This window comes from Macaca thibetana, chromosome 7 (assembly GCF_024542745.1).
Source record: "Macaca thibetana thibetana isolate TM-01 chromosome 7, ASM2454274v1, whole genome shotgun sequence".
Taxonomy (NCBI): Eukaryota; Metazoa; Chordata; class Mammalia; order Primates; family Cercopithecidae; genus Macaca; species Macaca thibetana.
The window spans coordinates 95,628,541-95,654,031 of NC_065584.1; the positions used below are offsets into that span (position 1 = coordinate 95,628,541).

At 36.6% G+C, this 25,491-nt stretch overlaps 1 long non-coding RNA gene across 1 annotated transcript in view; it reads left to right on the forward strand.

Annotated features, from left to right (window-relative positions):
- The window catches only part of LOC126959371 (uncharacterized), a 48,071-nt gene extending 36,567 nt beyond the window's left edge, over positions 1-11,504 (forward strand). Inside the window, exon 3 of the long non-coding RNA XR_007727506.1 lies at positions 11,095-11,504. This is a non-coding gene — a long non-coding RNA (uncharacterized LOC126959371). The remainder of the gene's footprint in view (positions 1-11,094) is intronic.
- The last annotated feature ends 13,987 nt before the right edge of the window (positions 11,505-25,491 follow it).

The following is a 25,491-nucleotide window of genomic DNA, read 5'->3' on the forward strand; positions in this document are numbered from 1 at the left end:
TCAGGGTCTTATTTTATTTGTTCTCTACATAATGCTCAGGGCTTTTCAGTTGTATATAGTGAGATACTTTTTTTAAAAAAGTCCATTCTATATTTTCTTAAGTGGAAATCCTCCAGGACATATTTTGAAGCTGAAAAACGATGACAAATATTTTGAAGGACACAAAACAAATCATAAAACATGTAAAATGTGTTAATCTGTGCAACAGATGATAATAAAAAAATACATAAACAAGGGATTGTCAAAAAGGAAAAAGAAAACTTTCCAAGGGTGTGACTAGAAGGTCAGTTTCAACACTGGATGTCTGGTTTTCTGATGATAATTCTGGAGAAATCTGGGAATTTATTTGAGAACTTAAAGATTAACAGTGAAAGTTTTACAGGTTCAAAGCCCTTTTAAATGTAAAACTGCTGTAGCTGTTAAGGCATTCCTGATAAAGTTTGTGGAATTCACAAAAGAAGAGGAATGCATGCTTCTATTGATTTCCAGTGTTAATAAAACTGGTCTGTTTGGTAAAATGCAGGCTGATGGAAATGTACCAGCAACAGGAGAAAAGCATGCTCCATGTACCACTTGAAGTTTTTTCAGAAACAGAGAGTTCCCTAGATGGTCCAGGCAGGAACAAATTAAATAGATGAAAATACAGTGGTGCATCACTTAAGGATGGGGATGTTCCTGGAAATGCATCGTTAGGCAGCTTCATCATTGTGCATACATTATAGAGTGTGCTTACATATACAAATGTAGATGGTATAGTCTACTACACACTATTGCACATAGGCTCCAAACCTACACAACATGTAACTGTGCTGAATACTGTAGGCAATTGTAACACAGTGGAAAATATTTGTGTATCTCAACATACGTAAATGTACAAAAGGTACAATAAAAATATGGTGTTATAATCTTATGAGACCTGAGCCATCTATACTGTTGTTGACTGAAACATCGTTATGCTATGCATGACTGTAGTCACTTACAAAACCTTTAGAAGATTTGAGGAAACAAATCTTAGGGGAAACACTATTTGATTTTAGGTTTCAGAGGCAGTGGGAACTATAGGAGACAGACACCAATGATCTCAGCACCCTTCTGCACTAAAGTGGTTGATTAGCAGAATTCCTGTAAGCCATCAGCAGTTCCTAACCCCTGATTGTTTCTACCAAAGCTCCTTACCTTCCAGCTGCTGTTGAAGAGCTCTGTTGCTGCTTTACTTCCTCTTTTCAAATATTCTATGTGGCATTTTCATTACTTTTTCTGACAGACTCTAAAACCAGATTTGCTTTCAATGATTCTGGGAGGTGTGGTTCCCATGTTTTCAGTCCCACAATACAGGAGAGAAGATAGAAGGTATAGAATAGTATAAACTTGCCAATACATAGCCGGGCATACCTGGTGTTAATGTGATGCACTTATGAACAGTTAGATGAAAATAACAGTACATTCTTTTTTACCCAGGAAATAATCATATAGATTTTATTAATAGAAAATGATTGCTCTCTTCTTATAGATTAAATAGAGACAAATAAAATTTAAGCAACGAATTCTGCCAACCAAGGTTGCCAAAAAAAAAAGTGTTGGAACTGGGATTTGAGGTGGAATTCAATTGTCCTCTTAGGTATCAAATTTTACTTCTCCTTTAAAAAGCTTTGAGGGATAAAGTATTAAGCTTAAGGTCATAGCTAAGCACATTCATGTATAATTAGAGAGCATGATATAGTCAGAAAACTGCAAATATGACACAATGGGTTGTGTATGTGAGGAAACAAGTAGAAAATAGATGTGTACAGAAAAAAAGAAAAAATGCATATATTAAACATATATAAATGATTACTGTGCTTTGATGAGCATCAACACTTGAAAGGAATTGTGTAAGGAATGGCAGAGGCAAGAAAAAACCTGGAGAGAAACGATTCCACTAAACTCAAAGAGCAAAGACAGATTATCTTCTTTTTAGGAGGCATAGTTCTTGAACTCCCCCAAATGCCTTCATAACAAACAGAGCACCTGGAGAGCCAAAGCAAAAACTTACAAGAACTTTTGTGAGAAAGCTTTTGAGAAACCGCCAAACTGTATTCCACAGCGGTGACATCTTCTGCATTCTCACCAGCAATGTAAGAGCGTTCCAGTTTCTCACATTCTGGCCTATATGCAGTACTTTCTATTTCTTGTTGTTGTAACAAATCTAATGGGTCTAAAAGAGATATCCCATGGCAGTTTTGATTTGCATTTCCCTAACGACTAATGATCTTGAACATTTTTTTCATGCCTTATTGGCCATTTGTGTATCTTCTTTGGAAAAATGTCTATTCAATTAATTTGCACAGTTTTATTTTAGTTTTAGCTTTTTAAAAAATTTTCCAACTTTTAAATTCAAGGGGTACATGTGCATGTGTGTTATATAGGTAAATTGCATGTAATGGGGGTTTGGTGTACAGATTATTTCATCATCTAGGTAATAAGCATAGTACCAAATAGATAATTTTGTGATCCTCACTCTCCTGCAAGCCTCCTCCCTCAAGTAGGCCCCAGTGACTATTGTTCCCTTCTTTGTGTCCACAAGTATTCGATATTTAGTTCCCACTTATAAATGAGAACATGTGGTATTTGGTTTTCTGTTTCTGCCTTAATTCATTTAGGATAATGTCCTCCAGCTGCATCCATGTTCTAGCAAAAGACATGATCTCCTTTTTTATGGCTGTGTAGGATTCCATGGGGCATATGTACCACATTTTCTTTTTTTTTTGAGACGAAGTCTGGCTCTTTCACCCAGGCTGGAGTGCAGTGGCGCGGATCTCAGCTCACTGCAAGCTCTGCCTCCTGGGTTTACGCCTATTCTCCTGCCTCAGCCTCCCCATTAGCTAGGACTACAGGCGCCCACCACCTCGCCCGGCTAGTTTTTTGTATTTTTTAGTAGAGACGGGGTTTCACCGTGTTAGCTAGGATGGTCTTGATCTCCTGACCTCGTGATCCGCCCGTCTCGGCCTCCCAAAGTGCTGGGATTACAGGCTTGAGCCACCGCACCCGGTTCTTTATCCAATTCACCATTGACGGCATTTAGGTTGATGCCATGTCTTTTCTATTATGAACAGGGCTGCAGTGAACATATGTGTGCATGTGTCTTTATGGAAGAACGATTTATATTCCTTTGGGTATATACCTAATAATGGGATTGCTGGGTCAAATGGTGATTCTGTTTTAAGTTCTCTGCGAAGTCTCTAAGCCACTCTACACAGTGGCTGAATTAGTTTACAGTCCCACCAGCAGTGTATGAGTGTTCCCTTTTCTCTGCAGCCTTTCCAGCATCTGTTATTTTTTTACTTTCCAATAATAGCTATTCTGACTGGTGTGAGATAGTATCTCATTGTGATTTTGATTTACATTTCTCTGATGATTAGTGATGATGAGCATATATGTTTGTTGGCATTCGTATATCTTTTGAGAAGTGTCTGTCCATATCTTCTGCCTGTTTTTTTTAATGGGGTTATTTGTTTATTGCTTGTTTGTTTAACTTCCTTATCGATTCTGGATATTAGACCAGTGTTAGATGCATATTTGTGAATTTTTTTTCTCCCATTCTGTAGGTTGTCAGTTTACTCTGTCGATAGTTTCTTTTGACATGCAGTAGCTCTTTTTTGAATTAGGTACAAGTAGTCAATTTTTGTTTCCATTGCAATTGTTTTGGAGTCTTTGTCATGAAATCTTTGCCAGGGATGATATCCAAAATGGTATTTCCCAGGTTTTCTCCTTTTTCTTTATTTCCTTTTGTAGTTTCAGGTTTTATATTTAAATATTTAATCCATCTTGGATTGATTTTTTTTATACGGTGTAATGTAGGGGCCCAGTTTGAATCTTCTGCATAGGGCTATCCAGTTATCTCAGTAACATTTATTGACTCGGGAGTTTTTGCCCCATGGTTTGTTTTTGTCTTCTTTGTAGATCAGATGGTTATCAGTTTGCAGCTTTATTTCTGGATTCTCTAACCTGTTCCATTGGTCTATGTGTCTGTTTTTGTACCAGCATCACGCTGTCATGCTGCTTTGGTTACTTTAGGATTGTAGTAGGGTTTGAAGTCACATTTGCTCTTTTTTTTTTTTCCTTTGAGATGGAGTCTTGCTCTGTCTTCCAGGCTGGAGTGCAGTGGCACCATCTCGGCTCACTGCAAGCTCCGCCTCCCGGGTTCACCTAATTCTCCTGCCTCAGCTTCCCAAGTAGCTGGGACTACAGGCACCCGCCACTACACCTGGCTAATTTTTTGTATTTTTAGTAGAGATAGGGTTTCACCGTGTTAGCCAGGATGATCTCGATCTCCTGACTTCGTGATCCGCCTGCCTCAGCCTCCCAAAGTGCTGGGATTATAGGCGTGAGCCACCACGCCCAGTCCATTTGCCTGTTTTTAAAGAAGGTTGTTTGTCTTTTTTGTTACTGAGTTTTAAGTGTTCTTTAAATATTTTGGATACTGAACTCTTAGCAGATATATACTGCACCTCCTTCTGAATGTTCATAAAATCAATGTCACATAAAAGTAAATAATACAAAATTATCTAGTCCAAAGATCATGCAATGTGGAGAGGAAAAAAGTTAACAAGAAAGATAATAGCATTCCTATAGATAATTAAAGTATATCAGAAAGATGTGCTCATGAAAGAAATCACATTTATATTCTACTATTTCAAAAGAAGTTTAACATATTTTAAAAATAACATGAAATATAGAATAGAGAAATCAAATTAAAAACTAAAATACTGCAACTCACTTACATAAGAAATAAAACTAGATTATCATTTTTAAATCAATGCTTATTTCAGAGGAAAATGGGGTGAATTATTCAAAAGATGAAAAGTTTCCAGAGAAATTACCTTTTAAATACATATAATAGTTATAAATTACCTTTTATCAACATGCAAGAACTCAGAAAAATTTTTATAAAATCTTCCTGATGAATATACTAGAAACTAATTTTGAAATATCTAAAGTGACTAGAGAGGTGCTGATGTAAGACTGGCTGTGAGCATTAAATATGCAGTTATTTGATAACCATGACTACATGAGAGTTAAAAAGCAGACAGTATAGTATGTAATGAAAATATGCTGCAATATTATAAAAGCAGTACCACCATAAAAATAAAATCTGGGGTAAATGAGAACCTAAGCAAAAATATTTACTGTTTTCAGTAATCATATGAGTGTTGGTAATATTTGCATTATTATATTGAGAGAAATATGTGCATAATGTAGTAAATCTAGGGAATTTCACCTTTGTCTCTTTTTTTTTTTTTTTTTTTTTTTTTTTGAGACAGGGTCTCACTCTGCTGCCCAGGCTGAAGTACAGTGGCACAATCACGGCTCACTGAAGCCTCAAACTCCTGGGCTCAAGCCTCAGCCTCCTTAGTAGTTGGAACTAAAGACATAAGCTACCACTCCTGGCTATTGTGTGTGTGTGTGTTTGTAGAAATGACATTTTGCCATGTCACCCACATTGGTCTTGAACTTCTGGGCTCAAGCAATCTGCTCATCTGACCTCAAAAACTGCTGGGATTACAGGCATGAGCTACCGCACCTAGCTCACTTCTATCATTTCTTATACCCTTAGGAGCCAGAATTTTTGTTCTATAAAAAAGGTGGCATGATGTAATAGCAAAGATCAGTTAAGTAAAATCTTGTAGTGCTGAATTTTAATTGGAATTATCAATAGGAATTGATACATTTTCTATCTATCTATCTATCTATCTATCTATCTATCTATCTATCTACATATCTATCCAGCTTGCCTAACTCTGTCCACTGAATAGTGTTTGAAACAGCAACCATCCCAGGAGCAGTAATTATCTTGAATACACTGATCCTGTACTGAAATACCTTTTCCCACTGTGGTTGTCTGTGAGGGTTCCTATAATAAAGTCCCACAAACTGAGGGTCTTAAACAACAGAAATATATTTTTACCATGGTTCTGGAGGCTGGAAGTCTCAGATCAAGGTTTCAGCAGACTTGGTTTCTGGTGAGGGCTCTCTTCCTGGCTTGTGGATGGCCACGTTTTCACTGCATCCTTATGTGGCCTTACAGAAAGGGAAAGATCTCTGGTGTCTCTTCCTCTGCTTGTAAGGACTCTAATCTTGTTTTGTCAGGATCCCACTTTTATGACCTCATTTAACCTGAATTACCTCTTTTTGGCCCTATCACTAAATACAGCCACATTGGGATTAGGACTTTACATGAATTTTAGGTGGAAACAATTAAATTCATAACACCCACTAAAGGAGAAATGGCTGATTCCAGATTTGGGGCAAGAAATATATAATATAAGCCTTAAACGTTTTGCCTTACCAAATAGCATGAAAGTTATCAAAGTTCACTAAATATTACCAACATTGTGTCAAAGGGAGTAAAGAGCCAATTTTTAAAAACTCACACTGCAAAAGATGTGAAAATGTGAGCATCAGCGAAGATAGTAATTACAATGGATTAAAACTCATCAAATAGTTTTAAATGCATTAGTTCATAGGGATATTAAAGACACAGTAATTGGTTGTTTCAAAAGAATGATAAGAACATATTCATTTTATACAAAGTGATGAAGAGAAAGAATCATGCATTCATCCTGCCTTACTACATGAATGATCCCATTACATGACCAAATGAAAAATACCTCTTTATAGAGAATATTTTAGATAACACATAATAGAAAAATAAATGAAAGAGCTGGGTGTGATGGCTCACGCCTATAATCCCAGCACTTTGGGAGGTCAAGGTGGGCAGATCACCTGAGGTCGGGAGTTTGAGACCAGCCTGACCACCATGGAGAAACCCCGTCTCTACTAAAAATACAAAATTAGCCAGGAGTGATGGCACACACCTGTAATCCCAGCTACTCGGGAGGCTGAGGCAGGAGAATGGCTTGAACAGGAAGGCGGAGGTTGCGGTGAGCTGAGATCGTGCCATTGCACTCCAGCCTGGGCAACAAGAGCGCAACTCCATCTCAAAGTAAATAAATAAATAAATAAATAAATAAGAATAGCTCTTGTAATCTCCAGTGAATGAATGGATCTAGACATTGAGCATCAATGATTGGTAACATCACAAAAACACACAAGAAGAGCTAGAAGCCTTTTGTCAGAAGAGCAGAGTACCACTTTCTTTCTTGCCGAGGGAATCAATCCTGACTCTCGTCAAGTCTGTGGCTTCACTTGACACTTTTCAAAAAATTCAGAGGACATGGGAGCCTGAAATACCATACTGTGAATATGCAATCCACAACGTGTAGACTGTGGGAAACTGTAAGTCTTCAACAGTTTACCGTAAGAATAAGAGATAGAAAGAAAATCATTAGGCTAAAAGAAGTTTAAAAGACATCAAATTTTAAAAGAAATTAAACTATAGTATGTAAGGATGTCCACTTGGATGATAAAACTATACAAAAATGCAAAGAAGTGATCCTTATCATTCAGAAGGTGTTGTAATGATGTGGTGGCATGGGAGAGAGACTGTGATTGGGACTGGATACACGGAAGGGATTTCTGGCGTGCCTGACCAATATTCAATTTCTTGACAAGGATAATAAATAGAAGACTGTTCAACTTACAACAGTTTATTAAACTATAAGTTTACTTTATGTGGTTTCCCCTATTTGTATTTTTTAATTACTATAATGGCAATTATTACTATTATTATTTTATTTTACAATAAAATGGAAACAATGTCATAATCACATATGCTATGTAATAGAATAGAATTTTCCAAGTGTGTATATGGTCACAAGATCATGGTGCCACTCAGGCTAAGTTTTGACACTTTGGGCATGTCATTTAACTCCTCTAAAGTCTCTATTTTCTCATCTTCACGATAAACATAGTTTGCTGGGCTGCAATGATGATTAAATAAGATAAATTATGCCAAATACCTCACATGGTGTTTGTCATTGGAGAAATGCTTATTGAGTGATAACTATAACTGTCAACTAAATGGTGGAACTTAAGGGTTGGGTAGAGAATCTAGATTCAGAAGGAAGTGAATAATATGAGAGAATATGAGAATTGAGGGCAATCAAAAAATTGCACAAGAAAGTGAAGGATCACTGAGAAAAAAGGAACATCAAAAAAAAGGTCCTGGCCAGGTGCAGTGGCTCATGCATGTAATCCCAGCACTTTGGGAGGCCAAGGCCAGTGGATCACGACATCAGGAGCTTGAGACCAGCCTGGCCAACACAGTGAAACCCCGTCTTTACTGATAATACAAAAAAATTAGTCAGGTGTGTTGGTGGGCGCCTGTAGTCCCAGCTACTCGGGAGGCTGAGGCAGGAGAATTGCTTGAATCTCTGAGGCAGAGGTTGCAGTGAGCTGAGATCGCGCCATTGCACTCCAGCCCAGGCGACAGTGTGAGACTCAGTCTCCAAAAAAAAAAAAAAAAAAAAGTGCTGGGGACAGAACAGGGGAAGGAGTGAAGAGGCCTGCAGTGTTGGAGTCTGGTATCAAGCATGAGGCTGCATTATAAGATATTCTTTAGAATATTCATGGGAGTGTTGCAAAAGGATACACTTTGAGTGTGCCCAACAGAGACTTTGTCTACATAACCATGCCACTGAAGGCTGGCCCTCATCCGTATTCTTTAGGTGCCTAACGTTGCACTGGTGGCAGCCACAAAGTGAAGTTGAGATCTGATGTTTTCCAAGTGAAGAGATGTTACCTGCCACCAACTCTTGCTCAAATTAATCTTTGCCCTTCCCTAGGCATATGCAGTGGCACTTTGCAGTACCACTATTTTCTGTTTGAGATGAGTGTCCTTCGATTAGTTGAATTAACTATGCATTTAAATATAAAAAGTATGCATTTCAGGGAAGGTAAACAGAGTCACCACTTCTCTCACACTTGTGAATATTAGTCATCTTGTTATAACTTAATAATTCATTATTTTAGGGTTTTTACTTGGTCTTGCTGCTACAAATATATATGTCTAAGAACTTTTTTGATTATCGTAGAATGTGAACACTTTCCGGAAGTAAAATATAAGTAAATCTTAGCCTTTCCTTAGGAACTTTGGCTTGTGGATTTGTCTAGAAAAATAGTTGAATTATGTGCCTCAAATACCCTTTTCTCAAAAGCACGAAGCTCAAGGTCAAATAAGCCATTTGCTCTAGTTTAACATGGGTGACTGTGGAGATGAACAGATTTGACATATTTAAATAAAACATTCTAATAGCATGTTCTGGTCTTGGGGGCCTCAGGCAGCATGAGATGTATTTGTTAGACACTACGGCTTAATTACTCTCATAAATGAATTATACCAATTTCAGTTTAAAACCTAAGTGTTACAGTTGAACTAGGGTCAAATTAAACTTCCTGTCAATTATGCAGATTACTTAAGCAATTATGTAAATTGTTAATAAATTCTTAAGTGATGTGGAATTTTTCTTGAGAAAATAATCTGTTTTATGCTATCGACTAAAAGACTTGGAGAGCATGGGTATTTCGGAAAAATGAAACCTCTCACTAAATATCTATCTTCAGAGTTCTCTTGGGAGCATTTGTTATGACAAAGTTAGACCTTCTGATTTCTTGAGGCTGAAAAGTCACAAATTTTCTACTCAAGAACTCCGTTTTATGCTGTGAAGACTCACATTCTTCACTGTGCAAAATAGCAATAGAGTTCTGAGGGTTGAGGATGGGGGGGAATGGTGGTGTTAATAAAAAGATCTACTTTAGTCAGTTTTATGATTATTTTAAGATTCTTTGCAGACAACGCACCCCCTTTCTGCCTGTCTCTTGGGCAGAGGGCACTCCTTGCTCGCCCATCCTTCATACGATATTAAACCATGAGAATATGTTGGCCAATGAGATCCAGGACTGAAAATGCCAAGGGATCTCCCTCTTATATCAGTGTTCACTGCAATTTTAATGAACCTGCTTTTATTGTCTTTTACCTCCTGGGTCTCCCAATTTTTTTTTTTTTTTTTTTTTTTTTTTTTTTTTTTTTTTTTTTTTTTTTGACAGAGTCTTGCTCTGTCGCCCAGGCTGGAGTGCAGTGGCGTGATCTCGGCTCAATGCAACCTCCGCCTTCCGGGTTCAAGCCATTCTCCTGCCTCAGCCTCCCGAGTAGCTGGGGCTACAGGCACCCGCCACCACACCCGGCTAATTTTTTGTATTTTTAGTAGAGACCAGGTTTCAACTTGTTAGCCAGGGTGGTCTCCATCTCCTGACCTCATGATCCTTCAGCCTCGGCCTCCCAAAGTGCTGGGATTACAGGCATGAGCCACCGCACCCGGCAGGGTTTCTCATCTTAACTTGCATCTTAAGCCTCCATTGAGTACATATTTACTCTCTTCTTTAAAATGCTTTGAAGACAAGTATCAGTCTGTCCCCCTTTTATTTCTGGGTTGTTTTTAATGTAAAGTTCAAAAATACTCTTTAGTAGAATGAGGCCTCTTTTAAAATATGAACATGTGCTCTTTTATTAGGTCAGTTCACTCAGGCTGCAAAGAGAAAACAGATCAGGACTTTACAGGTGATGGAGTTTTATAATTCCCAGGGAGGTCAGAATGAGCGGTTAATTAGTGAGGTCCCGAGGAGTCCCGGAATGTGCTCTGATGCCATAACTTTTTTGGTGCAGGACAACAATCTCAGTAGTCTCTGCCTTCCTATGATTCAGCATTTTCCTGTCTCTACTTTTCTCTCTGCCTGCTTATGTTAACTGCCAGCTCCTTGTATGTGTCTCATATGCCTATTTCTTTAAGAGAGTGGACTTTATTGAGTGGTTTTGTTGTTGCACAAAGTAGTTTCCCATTTGGGGGAATATTCTTAGAGCAAGGCAATTCACGGGCTTTGGGTCAGTTGGGACCAGAATGGAGAGATTGCATGCTGCAAAGCGTAGTGACCATGGCAAGCAAAATCAATATCCATGGCCAACGTTCTTCAGAATGGGACTAGAAAGCTACCTGATAGGCATACATCTTCATGAGGAAAAGGGAAAGAAATGTCATATTAGTGTCTACAGGTGAAAAATTCAGTTCTCTCCTTCTCTCTTCAGAACTATCTATGAGCCTCACATTTGCTATAACTGAAAAATTGAGCTTATAGCCTTTTACATATGTTTCCTCTTTCTAGGTATGTTAACGGGGGAAATCTACAAGTCCCAGAAAAGGAATGATAAAGTATACCTGGATTTGGAAGGGAATGCTCCACTGTTGTAATATTCAACCAGTTGTTTGAATCCAGTTGAGGCTTTCCAAAGTTCACCTATGACTAATTGAAGCCCTAATAAAGGCAAAAACTCTGACCTTGGTCCTCTGTGTTCCCTATCTTGTGTAAATTAACAGCTGAACATGAGTTATGAAATGCGTGACATATCAAAAAGGAAAGCACCTGATACTGGGAAATATGCATATTGATGAGAGGAATGAAAGAATTCCATGAATGCTAAATTATGGGTCTACAGAGGGCTGCTTTTGTTAAAATCGACATGTCCCTGATGTAAACCCCAGAGTATTCGATGGAAAGCATAAGGGGTAAGTGTACCTGGGAAACCTCCCTTAAAAAAAAAAAAAAAAAAAAAAAGAAACATCTTTGTGATACAGAGGAAAGACTTTATAAAATATTAGATGAAAAAAGCCTTTTCAAAACGTGTTTGCTTTGTAGTGCTTCCCTTTCTAGCGTCTCCGCATACTTAAAAGTCATCACCACCTTGAGTAGATTGCTTACTTTTAAAAAGACATTGCACCTTTCCTAGTTCTGACACAGAGCTACCAGACCTGCATTTTGAAATGTCTTACTGTCATCACCATAAGCATTTCTGTGAAGGCAAGAAAAGCCAAACAAAGCTCTCTCTCTCTCTCTCTCTCTCTCTCTCTATATATATATATATATATATATATTTTTTTTTTTTTTCTAATCTACTCAATGACAATGCATCCAGGACACCCTCTATGGCCCGGGTTTCAGGGCTACATATGACTGCAGACAGAAAGCTATTTCGAGCATTGAAAACAGCCTTATTACCCTGCCATTTTTGTACAGGTTTTTTTTTTTTTTCCCTTCCCCATGACATTAGAGAGTCCGAAGTGACATACATTTTTTATAGCTTCATAAAGTCGTCTCCTGACCGGGTCACTCTTCTCATAACTAGGGAGCAGAACGCTTGAAAAAACCCATTCATCAACGTGAAAGCAGCCTCTGTCTGTGGGTTCCAATATGCACAGTCTGGCAAGATCCAGCTCAGTGCAAATGCGAACTTACTCCTTTGCTAATGCCAAATGACCCACTCACTTCTATCAGCACACTGAGGAGGACACGGAGGGCACAGTGGCTGTCCGCATCTGCAGAAGTGTTTCTTGACAGAGCTCAGCACCAAGTCTTCTTGCTAAATGTACTGAACACATTCAAAAATTAGTTTTATATTTATACTAATTAAATATTCAATTAAACAAAGATAAAATTATGGAGGGAAATTTATTCTTGCCTAATGAACTATAGCCCATTTATTACTTTTCCACAGATACACCATTAAAGTTCCAATGACAAATTGCTGGAATGGTTACCCTCCCTTTTATTTCTTTAAATGTTTTTCCTCTATGCTTTGTTTAGACATTCAAACAAAGAATGGCCTATCCAGGCATGACAGGTAGGTTAAAGAAGGTAGGGAAAGTGGAACCAGGAGAAAATGGTTGTTCCTTAAACTTCTTGTGATCGGCAGAAATTTCCTCCATTAAAGCAGAAGACCATTCAAAGGGATCTCTCCTGTGGAATTTAATGGTGTGATTCAGGAACGTGCAGGCTTTGGGATTTGAAAGCAACATACTAGTCACGGACGTTAGCTCTGTTAAAATTGAGGTCTTCTGACAGGTGCAACCAGCCCTCAGGTCAGAATGAACAGAACATTTCACCCCCACCCCTGCACATGATACCCTGAGTTTCTGTACTGAATCTTTTGGTTTTAGAAACCTGAATTCATATTTGAGTTACAATGACAAATGAATAAAGAATAACAAGTCACACTTCGGGAATGTGTTTTCATTTGGGATTATTGCTTTCACGGTATTGAATTGCTTGTACGCACGTGTGTATGCGTACATATACATACACATATGTAATACCAAGATTATATATGGTATGTATATATGTCCATAAATTTTAGGTAGCCATAAATAAAAATATCTATATGCACACATGTTTGCATAACTTGATAAACAGCTCAGAAATAATTACAGCATAATTCAGAGGACAAAATAAAATGATTGCTATAAAACTATTTGGTGTATGTTAAAGAAAATCAAAACAAGGTAGAAAACATCCTTGCCTCTATCTTCCCATGTTTTGGCCCAATGTCATATTGGTAGATCTAGAAAATGAGACAATATAATTTTTCCAGACATCCTGCCAACCACACCATGCATATATGATGTAGATATGTCACCACTAACGTCTATAAAGGGGCTGCCCCTGGGAACAAAATGGCACCCACTCTCTGCCATGCTGTTGACTTCTAGGCTGGGCCTGAGCATGGAAGACTGCAGTCCTTCCATCATCTAAGAACTAAAATCATTGTGAGCATCACAGTGGGGTGGTGAGTGAGTGAGGAAGAGCACTACGAAATAAAACATATCTTGCCATTTATTGATTCTGAGCAGTAGATGCAAGGCTGTTGGGAATGTTTCCACTTACCTTCATAATTTTTCTTTCTATTAAGTTGAAGACTTTTCCAAAAATATTTCAAAAACAGCTTTAGAAAACGAGAAGAATTCATCTGTTTAAAGTGGCCGTTGACAACATCTGAGTGTGCCTCTTATTTTTGAAACAACAGATGGTGATGCAATGACATCTCATTTGATTTTAAGACTCAATTATAAATTCAGGTATAAAATAAAATATTGGGATTAATAAAGATCACATCTGTGGGCTTCCCCAGAACCTTCAACTATAAATATGAACCATGTCGTCCCTAAGGCCCAGCTCCCTCTCCTTATCCCGTCCCAGAACTGATGATTTAATACACATTGTCATTTGCTCACCCAGAGGACCCTACTTCAGTTAAGTTGTCTAATTGTTTATTGTTAACAAACTTAACCATTTTAATTTATTTTCAAGAAAGTCTAGTGTCTTTCTTTTTTAAAAAATCATATTAAGAAAATGAATGATGAATGTTTTTAGAGGGAAAAATCAAGATTTGGAGTCATTGTTATTCAACTTAATACAATGAAGTGCAGGTCAGTAATTTCCTGATAAGATACATTTTGATCATTAAAAAGTAGCTTTTACCATCTCCATTTTCAAAACTTACGGTGTATTTGGCATAAGAAATTGGGTGAAAACAAAATATTTCATAAGGTACTTGAATACAGCCATGTTCATAAGAGCAAGTAGAGTATACAGAATAAAGTTGTTTTTGACATTTCATTAATATTTATTCAATTTCATGTTTGCTTAAATTGATGTAGAATACCATACCAGTTTTGGATTATAACCCTACACTTAAGAAACCCTTTACTTGAAAGCATCCTTATAAAATGAACACTCTCAGCAATACTATATGTAGAAATACCATGCCAACCTATATTTGCTTTTTCTACTCAACTTTTAATCTTACAAAAACTAAGACTTAATTTTGTCTGTTGTCTAAGTGCTTTAATAAAGTCATGTCACAACAGTGAATAAATATCTGCAAGGTATGTTATGACCTTAAGTTAATATTCTCTGTTCAATCCTATTCTAAATATAATCTGTGATTACGTTTGATTTCCCTAAAATTCCCCTGCAGTTTTCAGGACAGATGGTACATGCAGCTTTCCTCCCCTTTCCTGACTACTGATCATTCAGCTATGTCAATTACAAAATGAACTGCACTTTCAGACTCGCTGGGAGGGCTGGACTGGAAATTTCATGGGGGCGGAGGCAGGGGGCCACATCATTCTCTATTGTCATTACATCCTCAGCACCAGCCCAGCAGCCTGTTAACACTTAGTAGGTAGTCAATAAATATTGGTTGAATAAATGAGTTAATACAACTATACAAATAAATAGAAACTTTATTGATAGTACAAGCTTGTTAAAAAGTGTTAGAATGGAGAGGAAGTGACACTTTTCCCAATTACTTTACAAGTGAATGAGATCAAAAAGAAAAATGTAAGGAGAAAAATGTTGGGGAAAAGAGGATATAAGAGTTTTAAATAAATAACCAAGGGCCCCTGGAGACTACTGCCCTAATATCTGATGTAAATTACTTGAACTGATAAATTGAGAGCTTCACTCCATCTCTAAATTGAAGAAAAACCTGTGGAAATATGCATGCTCCAGGATCCGGTTATAGATCTTTTTCGTTTGAATAATTGCCCTTTATATCTTACAGAATAAAATACACTTACGGTACCTTCGTGACCCTCAAGAAAAATTAAGTCAAATTCAGATAGAATAACCAAACTGCATCTACCTGAAAATGGCAGACAGTTGGAGTCAATAGTCAAATACGCAACTTGGATTTGACTTTATAAGTAATAATATGGATTTCCTCTTTGACTTCGTACTAGAAGTGCAGATTCTGAAGATGCAAACAATCTGCCAGCCCTAAATCCAAGTGCAGTTGGAAAGTTAATGGCTTAAGCAAATTTTGCTTTAGTTTCTTTTTTTTCTGAATAAAAAACATGAGGTCTAGAAATGAAAATGGACAGTCTTTAGTTCATTTCACCAATGAGAAATCTGAATCCTGGAGAAATTTATTTCCTCATGGTCATTTATCCTGTAGGTAAAAGTTTATTTGAATTTGGCCTTGTTACTCTAAACCTTCTGCTTATCCCGCCAAAACAGACTATTGCACCATAAAGAACTATCAGCAGAATAATTCTTTGTGAATCTCTACTCTGTCTCTGTATTCCCAAAGAAGAATCTATCCATAGCCAAATACGAGAAACAAAAATAGAAATTTCCAGCATGTGTTTATACTCAAGTACCTTTTTTATCCAGGACAGACCAAACTTTGTGCTTCCAGAATCCTATATTCAAGGGTTTCAGGGACCTTCTGTGTTTAATATACATCCCAAATTTAAAATAACCCTAATTAGTTGATCACCTCTTCAATTTCCCAACATTCTCATTCATAATCTGTATTAATGAAGATCACCCAGGACACAATTCTCCATTCCTTCTCTGTCCCACTCCCTTGACCACCAACTCGAGAGAGATGAAGTAACTAAAGCTGATGTGAATTTGTTCCCTCTTCTGCATCCTTTTTAAAGGTTACTGTGTTTAAAGGTTATTGTGGTCCACACTCCCATAATATCTCACCTGCATTAGTGCAAGTGTGAACTTCTATTCTTGTCCTGCAGTTAAATGGCTTATTTTCGCATTTGTTCTCTCACTTAGATGGGAAATTTATTCAATGCAAATACTGTCTTTATATGACAGTACAGGTTGGTTCTCACAGCAGCTGGAAATGTGTAGTTAATGCAGAGAGCCTCACATGTAGTTGGCACTCAACAAATATTTGCTAGGTTATCAAGTGAATGAATCTAGCACAGTGTCTGGAAACATCGTGATCATCTGGTAAATCTTAACTAATACATTTTTCTATCATTGGCATCTTAATATTAGAAATAAATGAAAAAATGGAAAAAATGATAGTGTTCAACTCCAAACTTCTTTTGAGAATAATTTAAACGAAACAATAAAAAAGCTTCTTTGTTTTAATTCTGTGTGAGTAGAAAAAAATTGCTTCAGGCCGGGTGCGGAGGCTCATGCCTGTAATCCCAGCACTTTGGGAGGCTGAGACAGGTGGATCACGAGGTCAGGAGTTCAAGACCAGCCTGGACAAGATGCTGAAACTCTGTCTCTGCTAAAAATACAAAAATCAGCTGGGCGTGGTGGTGCATGCCTGTAATCCCAGCTACTCAGGAGACTGAGGCAGGAGAATCGCTTGAACCCAGGTGGCAGAGATTGCATTGAGCCAAGATCATACCACAGAGCAAGACCCCATCTCAAAAAAAAAAAAAAAAAAAAAAAAAAAAAAAAAAAAAGAGAGAAAGAAAAGAAAAAATTGCTTCAAAAATTGAATCTATTTAAAATACTTATTTTAGGTCAAATCTGCATTTACTAAAAACCTCCAGATTTTCTAGAGGTTTGTCCTTGTCCAAAAGCACTACCACTCCATTTGTGAATAATTATTTTCCTAATGTCAAACTTAATTGTTTCTTGTTTCTGGAGCTTATTCATTTGTATTTGTTACTATTATATAAACTTCTTTTCTTTGCTCGAATTTAGTCTCCAAATCAAGCTTTTGTTATGTGTCCCATTTTTTGAAGAGGGAAGACAGGCAGAAACAGTGGTCAAATGATTCATTCAAGGTCACACAGGATGTCAACAACTCCACCAAGATCAGCCTCTCTGCCTGGGTACAGGATGTTCTGCCACAACTTGTCTTTATGGCCACCATACACATATTTATTTATATGCTATCAGTAAATGGAAGTAGCAGGCAATTCAGCTGAAGCTAGTTGACAAAAAAAAAAAAAAAAAAAAAAAAAAAAAAAAAAAAACCAGAAACTTAGCTTTAATGATTTAAAAAATAGTATCTGGATTCCAGTATTTACTAAGCAGAAACGAAAAATAAAATATTACATAGGTTTCCAGGATTGAGGGTTATTTGTACTGCCCCTTCTGCCAAAACTTTTCCGAGAACTTGTAATGTAAGAAAATGCCATGGGTCAGATGTGCCAATGAATGACCAGTATAGACTGTGTTTGCTGTGATCTGCAGTGCAAAACTACTGTGATGAGTATACTTGGTATACTAGTTCAGTAATTTGTCTTTATTATTATAAAAATTTATATATTATAATTTTTTACTATAGAAAAATTATAAAACACCAACAAAAATAAAAAGAAAGAAAGAAAACATAATTTCACCTACTCACTGACAGCCACTTTTAACCATTTCAAACTCTCTTAACCTTGCCTCTGCCACACACAGATAAATGGAATCATATGGTATATATTTTCTAACCTGCCTTTCAGTGGGACAATGTGCCAAGAATACATTTTCATATCAATCAATATATGTATCATGAAAAGTAAACTCTATCATTCTGTGACAGCAACCAAAATCAAACTATTAGAACGAAAACCAGTAAAACTTGATTTCTGGTTCACACTTCGTGATCATAATGGAAGAGAAAATTCATTGTAGCTATTCAAATACTCAAGGTTGTATCAGATGGAAAACAGAGCTCTACAGGTTCTTTTTTAATTTACACATCATAATTCTACACAGTACAGTTTTACATTTTGATACATATATATGTTGTGTAATGATCAAAACAAGGTGGTTAGTATATTCATCACCTCATTCATTTATGATTTCTGTGTTGTGAGAACATTCAAAAGCATCACTTCTAGCTATTTGGTAACATTACAATATCTTACTGTTAACCTTCATCACTCCACTTTGCAATAAAGCAACAGAACTTATTCCTCTTATCTAATGGTAACTTTGTATGCATTGACCAACCTGTCCCAATTCTTGCCTCTCCCCTTGCCTCTCCAGTCTCTGGAAACCACTGTTCTACTCTCTACTTCAATATATCAACTTTTTTTTTTATAGATTCTACATATGACTGAGATCATATAGTATTTGTCTTTCAGTGTCTGGCTTATTTTACCTAATATGATATTCTCCAGGTTCAGCCATGTTGTCACAATGACACAATTCTATTCTTTTTTATGGCTGTATAGTATTCCATTGTGCATATATACCACGTTTTAAAAATGCATTAATTTGTTTTTGGACACATAGGTTGATTCCATATCTTGCTATTCTGAATATGTTGCAATAAACTCATGGGAATGCAGATATCTTTTCAAAATATTGATTTCATTTCCTTTGTATATATACCCAACAGTGGGATTGCTAGATCATATGATGTTTCTGTTTTTAATTTTTTAAGGACACAGGAGCCTATGTGAAGGGGCTTCCGCTGGCCAAATCTGGGGCAATCTGAGTATCAAAACAATTAACTATTAATGGAATACACTACAGCCCTTTATAGGGAACTACATGCTCATACCGATACATATGAATTGATCTGGAAGTTTCCTAAGGAATGGGATATTTACAGATTTGGAGAATGCCCCACAAAACACTGTTCAGTTAGAAAGGGAAAGTCACACTGGAGAAGCCCAGCAGACACCATCTTCACCAAGTGATCAAAATGCACATCAGTAATGGGCACCTTGAAAGTATGTGCACCCAAGAATGTCACTGCTGTCACACTCCTGCCGAAGATGCTTAACCTGAATTCAATCATGAAAAAACACCAGCCAAACAAACTGAGGAACATTCTATAAATTCAGAACACTTCAAAAGTGTCCATGTCCTGAAAGTCAAAAAGCATCTAGGCAGAAGGAGACCAAAGAGATGACAACCAAATGCAACTCATGAACCCGAACTGGATCCTTCTTTTTTTTTTTTTTTAATTATACTTTAAGTTCTAGGGTACATGTGCACAACATGCAGGTTTGTTACATATGTATACATGTGCCATGTTGGTGTGCTGCACCCATTAACTTGTCATTTACATTACGTGTGTCTCCTATTGCCATCCCTCCCCCCTCCCCCACCCCACAACAGGCCCTGGTGTGTGATGTTCCCCATCCTGTGTCCAAGCGTTCTCACTGTTCAATTCCCACCTATGAGTGAGAACATGCGGTGTTTGGTTTTCTGTCCTTGTGATAGTTTGCTCAGAATGATGATTTCCAGCTTCATCCATGTTGCTACAAAGGACATGAACTCATCCTTTTTTATGGCTGCATGGTATTCCATGGTGTATATGTGCCATATTTTCTTAATCCAGTCTATCATTGATGGACATTTGAGTTGGTTCCAAGTCTTTGCTGTTGTGAATAGTGCCACAATAAACATACGTGTGCATGTGCTTTTATAGCAGTATGATTTATAATGTTTTGGGTATATCCCCAGTAATGGGATGGCTGGGTCAAATGGTATTTCTAGTTCTAGATCCTTGAGGAATCGCCACACTGCCTTCCACCATGGTTGGACTAGTTTACAGTCCCACCAACAGTGTAAAAGTGTTCCTATTTCTCCACATCCTCTCCAGCACCTGTTGTTTCCTGACTTTTTAATGATTGCCATTCTAACTGCTGTGAGATGGTATCATATTGTGGTTTTGATTTGCATTTCTCTGATGACCAGTGATGATGAGCATTTTTTCATGTGTCTGTTGGCTGCATAAATGTCTTCTTTTGAGACGTGTCTATTCATATCCTTTGCCCACTTTTTGATGGGGTTGTTTGACTTTTTCTCATAAATTTAAGTTCTTTGTAGATTCTGAATATTAGCCCTTTGTCAGATGGGTAGATAGGAAAAATTTTCTCCCATTCTGTAGGTTGCCTGTTCACTCTGATGGTAGTTTCTTTTGCTGTGCAGAAGCTCTTTAGTTTAATTAGATCCCATTTGTCAATTTCAGCTTTTGTTGCCATTGCTTTCCTTGTTTTAGACATGAAGTCCTTGCCCATGCCTATGTCCTGAATGGTATTGCCTAGGTTTTCTTCTAGGGTGTTTATTGTTTTAGGTCTAACATTTAAGTCTTTAATCCATCTTGAATTAAGTTTTGTATAAGGTGTAAGGAAGGGATCCAGCCAAACTGGATCCTTTACCTAGAGGATATGACACAAGCCTGAGGACCAGCTGGGAGTACTATGTCCATGCTGACTTCTTGTTCAGTGTCTGTATCATGGGCGGGCAGGAGATGATCAGCAACTGACTCTCACATGGTTCAGGAAGGAAAATTCTTTGTAACCTAATTGAACCTTTCCCATAAGTTTGAGATTGAAAACAAACAAACAAACAAACGAAAAAACCAGCAAATAAAAGGAAACTCCATACTGTTTTATTTCATGGATGTACTAGTTTACAATCCCACCAACACTGTGTAAGTGTTCTCTTTTCTTCACATTCTCACAAACACTTGTTTTCTTTTCTTTTTTATCATAGCCATTCTAATTAGAGTGAGATAGTGTCTCATTGTGGCTTTGATTTACATTTCTTTGCTGATTAGTTGAGTATTTTTCATATGCCTGTTGGGCATTTATATATTTTCTTTTCAGATATGTCTACGAGCATCTTTTGCCCATTTTAAAATCAGGTTATTTGAGGGTATTTGTTTTTGTTGTTATAGAGTTCTTTAAGTTTCTTTTGTATTCTGAATATTAACCACTTGTCAGACGTATACAAATAGCTTCTCTCATTCTGTAGATTGTCCCTTCACTCTGTTAATTATATCTTTTGCTGTGAAGAAGATTTTTAGTTTAATGTAATCCCATTTGCCTACTAATGCTTTTGTTACCTGTGCTTCTTTTAAAAATTCTTGCCCAGCCCAATGTCATGAAGCATTTCCCTATGTGTTCTTCTAGTAGTTTCAAGAGTTTCAGTTTTTCCATTAAAGTTTTTCATCAATTTTAAGTTGTTGTTGTTGTTGTTGTTGTTGTTGTTGTTGTTTAATACGGTGAGCAGTAGGGATCTATTCTCATCCTTCTGTGTGTGGATATCCAATTTTCCCAGCACCACTTATTGAAGGGACTGCCTTTTCCCCCATATGTGTTATTAAAACCTTTGTCAAAAATCAGTTGACTGTAGGTATGTGAATTTATATCTGGGCTCTCTGCTGTAGTGGTCAATGTGTCTGTTTTTATGCCTATACCATGGTATTTTGATCATTATAGTTTTATACTATATTTTGAAATCAGGTAGCATTATATCCCCAGTTTTGTTCTTTTTGCTCAGGATTGCTTTGGCGATTTAAGGTCTTTTGTGGTACCATATGAATTTTATAATTTTTTTCTGTGAATGTCATTGGCATTTTGATGGGATTGCATTAAATTTATCATTGCATGTTGTAAAGTCATTTTAGCAATAAATTTTCCAATCCATGAATATGGACTGTTTTTTCCATTTATTTGTGCCCTCTTTAATTTCTTTTACCAATGTTATGTAGTTTTCAGTGTAGAGATATTTTTCCTCCTTAGTCAAGTGTATTCCTAGATATCTTATGTTTTGTAGCTATTATAAATAAAGTTTTTCTTGATTTATCTTTCAGGTATTTTACTATTAGTGTATAAAAATGCTACTGATTTTTGTATGTTGTCTTTGTATACTGCAACTTTACAAAATTTGTTACTTCTAGTAGTATTTTGGTAGTCATATTTTTTCCATATAAGATCATGTTATCTGCAAACAGATACTTGGCTTCCTCCTTTCCAATTTGAATTCTTTTTATTTATTTCTCTTGCCTAATTGATCTGGCTAGAACTTCCAGTACTACATTGAAAAAAATTAATAAAACTGGGCATCCTTATATTATTCCCGATAAGGAATACGCTTTTCCTTGTTCAGTATATTAGATCCCGTCTGTAGCTAATTTGCCAAGAGTTTTAAATTTTGTGAAATAATTTTTCTGTATCTATTTAAATGATCATATGGGTTTGCCTTTTTTTCTGTTAATATGGTATGTTATATTTATTTATTTACATGTGTCAAACTACCCTTGCTTTTCTTGGATGAATTCCACTTGATCATAGTAAATGATCTCTTTAATCTGCTATGAAATTTGGTTTGCTAATATCTTGTTGAGAATTTTGCATCTATGTTCATCAGGGCTTGTAGTTTTGTTGTTGTGGTGGTGATGTTTTTGTCTGATTTGATATTGGGGTAATGCTGGCCTCATTAAATGAGTTCAGAAGTATTCTCCCATCTTCAATTTTCTGGAATAGTTTGAGAATAATTGGTATTAGTTCTCTTTAAATGTTGGTAGAATTCAGCACTAAAGTCCTGGGCTTGCTTTTGATGAAAGAATTTTTATTACTGATTTAATTTTCTCACTTGTTATTGTTATGTTCAGATTTTACCATTTCTTCACAATTTAATCTTGGTCGATTTTAGTGTCCAGGCATTTATCTATTATTTTATGTTATGTAATTTGCTGGTATATGGTGGTTAATAATAGTCTCTTATACTTTTGTATTTCTGTGGTATCAGCTTTAATGTCTCTGTTTTTATCTCTGATTTTATTTTTTCAGTCCTCTCTTTTTTCCCTCCTTAACCTAGCTAAGGGTTTGTAGATTTTGTTTATCTGTCCAATACCCAAGTCTTCATTGTGTTGATCTTTTGAGTTGTTTTTATAGTGTCTATTTTGCTTATTTCTGCTCTAAACTTTATTATTTCCTTTCTTTTACCAGTTTTGGGTTTAGGTTGTTCTTGTTTTGCTACTTTCTTGAGGCGCATTATTAGGTATTTATTAAAAATCTTTCCTCTTTTTTGACATTGGCATTTATTGCTATAAACCACTCTGTTAGAACTATTTTTGCTGTGTTCCATAGGCTTTAGAATGATGCGCTTCAATTTTAATTTATCTCAGAATTTTTAATTTCTGTTTCAACTTATTCATTGGCTCATTGATTATTCAGGAGTATGTTGTTTAATGTCCATGTATTTGTAATGTTTCCAAAATTTTTCTTATTGCTCATAGCTAATTTTATATATTATGTTCAGAAAATATACTTCATATGAGCTACTTAAATTTGTTAAAGACTTGTTTTGTGCCCTAACATATAATCTATCTCACATGGAGAGAAGGCTCCATATGTAGCTGAGAAGAATCTGTTTTCTCTAGCTGTTGGATGGAATAATCTGTAAATGTCTGTTTGATTCATTTGCTCTATAGTGCAGGTTAAATCTAATGTTTATCTGTCAATTTTCTGTTTAGATAATCTATCCATTGTAGAAAGTGAGGTGTTGAAGCTCTCTACTATTGTTGTTTTGCAGTCTATCTCTTTCTTTAGATATAATAATTCTTGCTTTATATATTTGGGTGCTCTTGTGTTGGTTAGATACATATTTATAATTGTTACATCCTCTTGTTTAATTGATCCTGTTATCATTACACCATGACCTTCTTAATCTCTTTTTACAGTATTTGACTTAAAGTCTATTTTGTGTGATCGAAGAATGGCTCCTCCTCCTTGCTTTTGGTTTTCATTTGCTTGGAATATCTTGTTATATCCTTTCGGTTTCCATCTATGCTTGCCTACAAAGATGAACTGAGTTTCTTGTAGACAGCATATAGCTGAGTCTTACTTTTTTTCCCCCTAAATAATTAATTTAGAGACAGAATCTTGCTCTGTAGCTCAGGCTGGAGTGCAGTGACACGATTATAGTTCACTGCAGATTTAAACTCCTGGGGTCAAGTGATCCTCCCACCTGAGCCTATTACAGCCAATTGCATTGGGAACTCATGAATGGAGAGTCAGTGGTCACTGATCCTCAGGGCAGGACACAGTCTAGCTGTGGATTTAGTTTTAAAATAGTACTATGTTGTAGTAGCTTAGGGTACAGGAGTGGAGAGTACAAGACGGGCTCCTACTCTGAGGCAGCATAACTGTGTGAATTTCCAGTAACTCTCCAAACAGGATTCAAAGAGTAAGAGGACTGAGAGCTCTGAAGTACCTAGGACTAGGTGAGTTCCACCACAACTGGCTAATTTTTAAATATTTTCGTAGAGATGGGGGTCTCCCTTTGTTGCCCATGCTGTTCTTGAACTCTTGGCCTCAAGCAGTCCTGCCTCAGCCTCCCAAAATACTGGAACTGCAGGCATGAGTCACTGCGCCTAGCCCTTTTTTTTTTTTTTTTTTTTTTTGGTGGTGGTGGTGTTGTTTTGAAGTCATTCAGCCATTCTGTTTCTTTAAATTGGGAAATTTAATCCATTGACATTCAAGGTTATTATTGATAGGAAAGGTCTTACTTCTGCCATTTTGTTAATTCCTTCCTGGTTGCTTTGTAGATCTTTGTTTCTTTCTTCCTCTCTTGTTGACTTCTATGGTTTGTTGTTTTGCTGTCGTGCTTAGCTTTATCTTCTTTTTCTTTCTTATTTGTGTATCTGCTGTGATTTCTGTATTTGTGTTCATCATGAATCTATAATAAAGTCTTGTAGTTACACTAGAGTATTTCAAGCTGGTAACACCTAATTTTGTTTTCATGGAAATATACTAGACTTTTTCCTTCTCCCCCCAGAATTTATTTTTGTTGCCTTAATTTACATCTTTATCTATTATGTGTTCCCTGGCAACTAATTGTAGCTATTGTAAGTTTTGGCTATTCTGACTTTAGACCTTCATATCAGAGGACTGAAATATTTATATAGCGCCATTTTGGCAGTAGGATATTCTGAGTTTGATTGTGAATTTATTTCTAGTGGTTAGTTTTATATTTTTATGTGTTATAATAGCAGTAATTATCAACCTTTTATTCCCAGTTAAACACTCTCATGCATTTACTGTAAGGCTGTTGTAGTGTTAATGAATTATTTCAGATTTTCCTTGTATAAGAAAGTATTTCTCATTCATTGCTGAAGAAGAGTATCGCTGAATATATTCTTGGCTCACAGGATTTTATTTTTAATTTTAGCATTTTGAACATATCATCCCATTTTCTCCTGGCCTGCAAGATTTATAC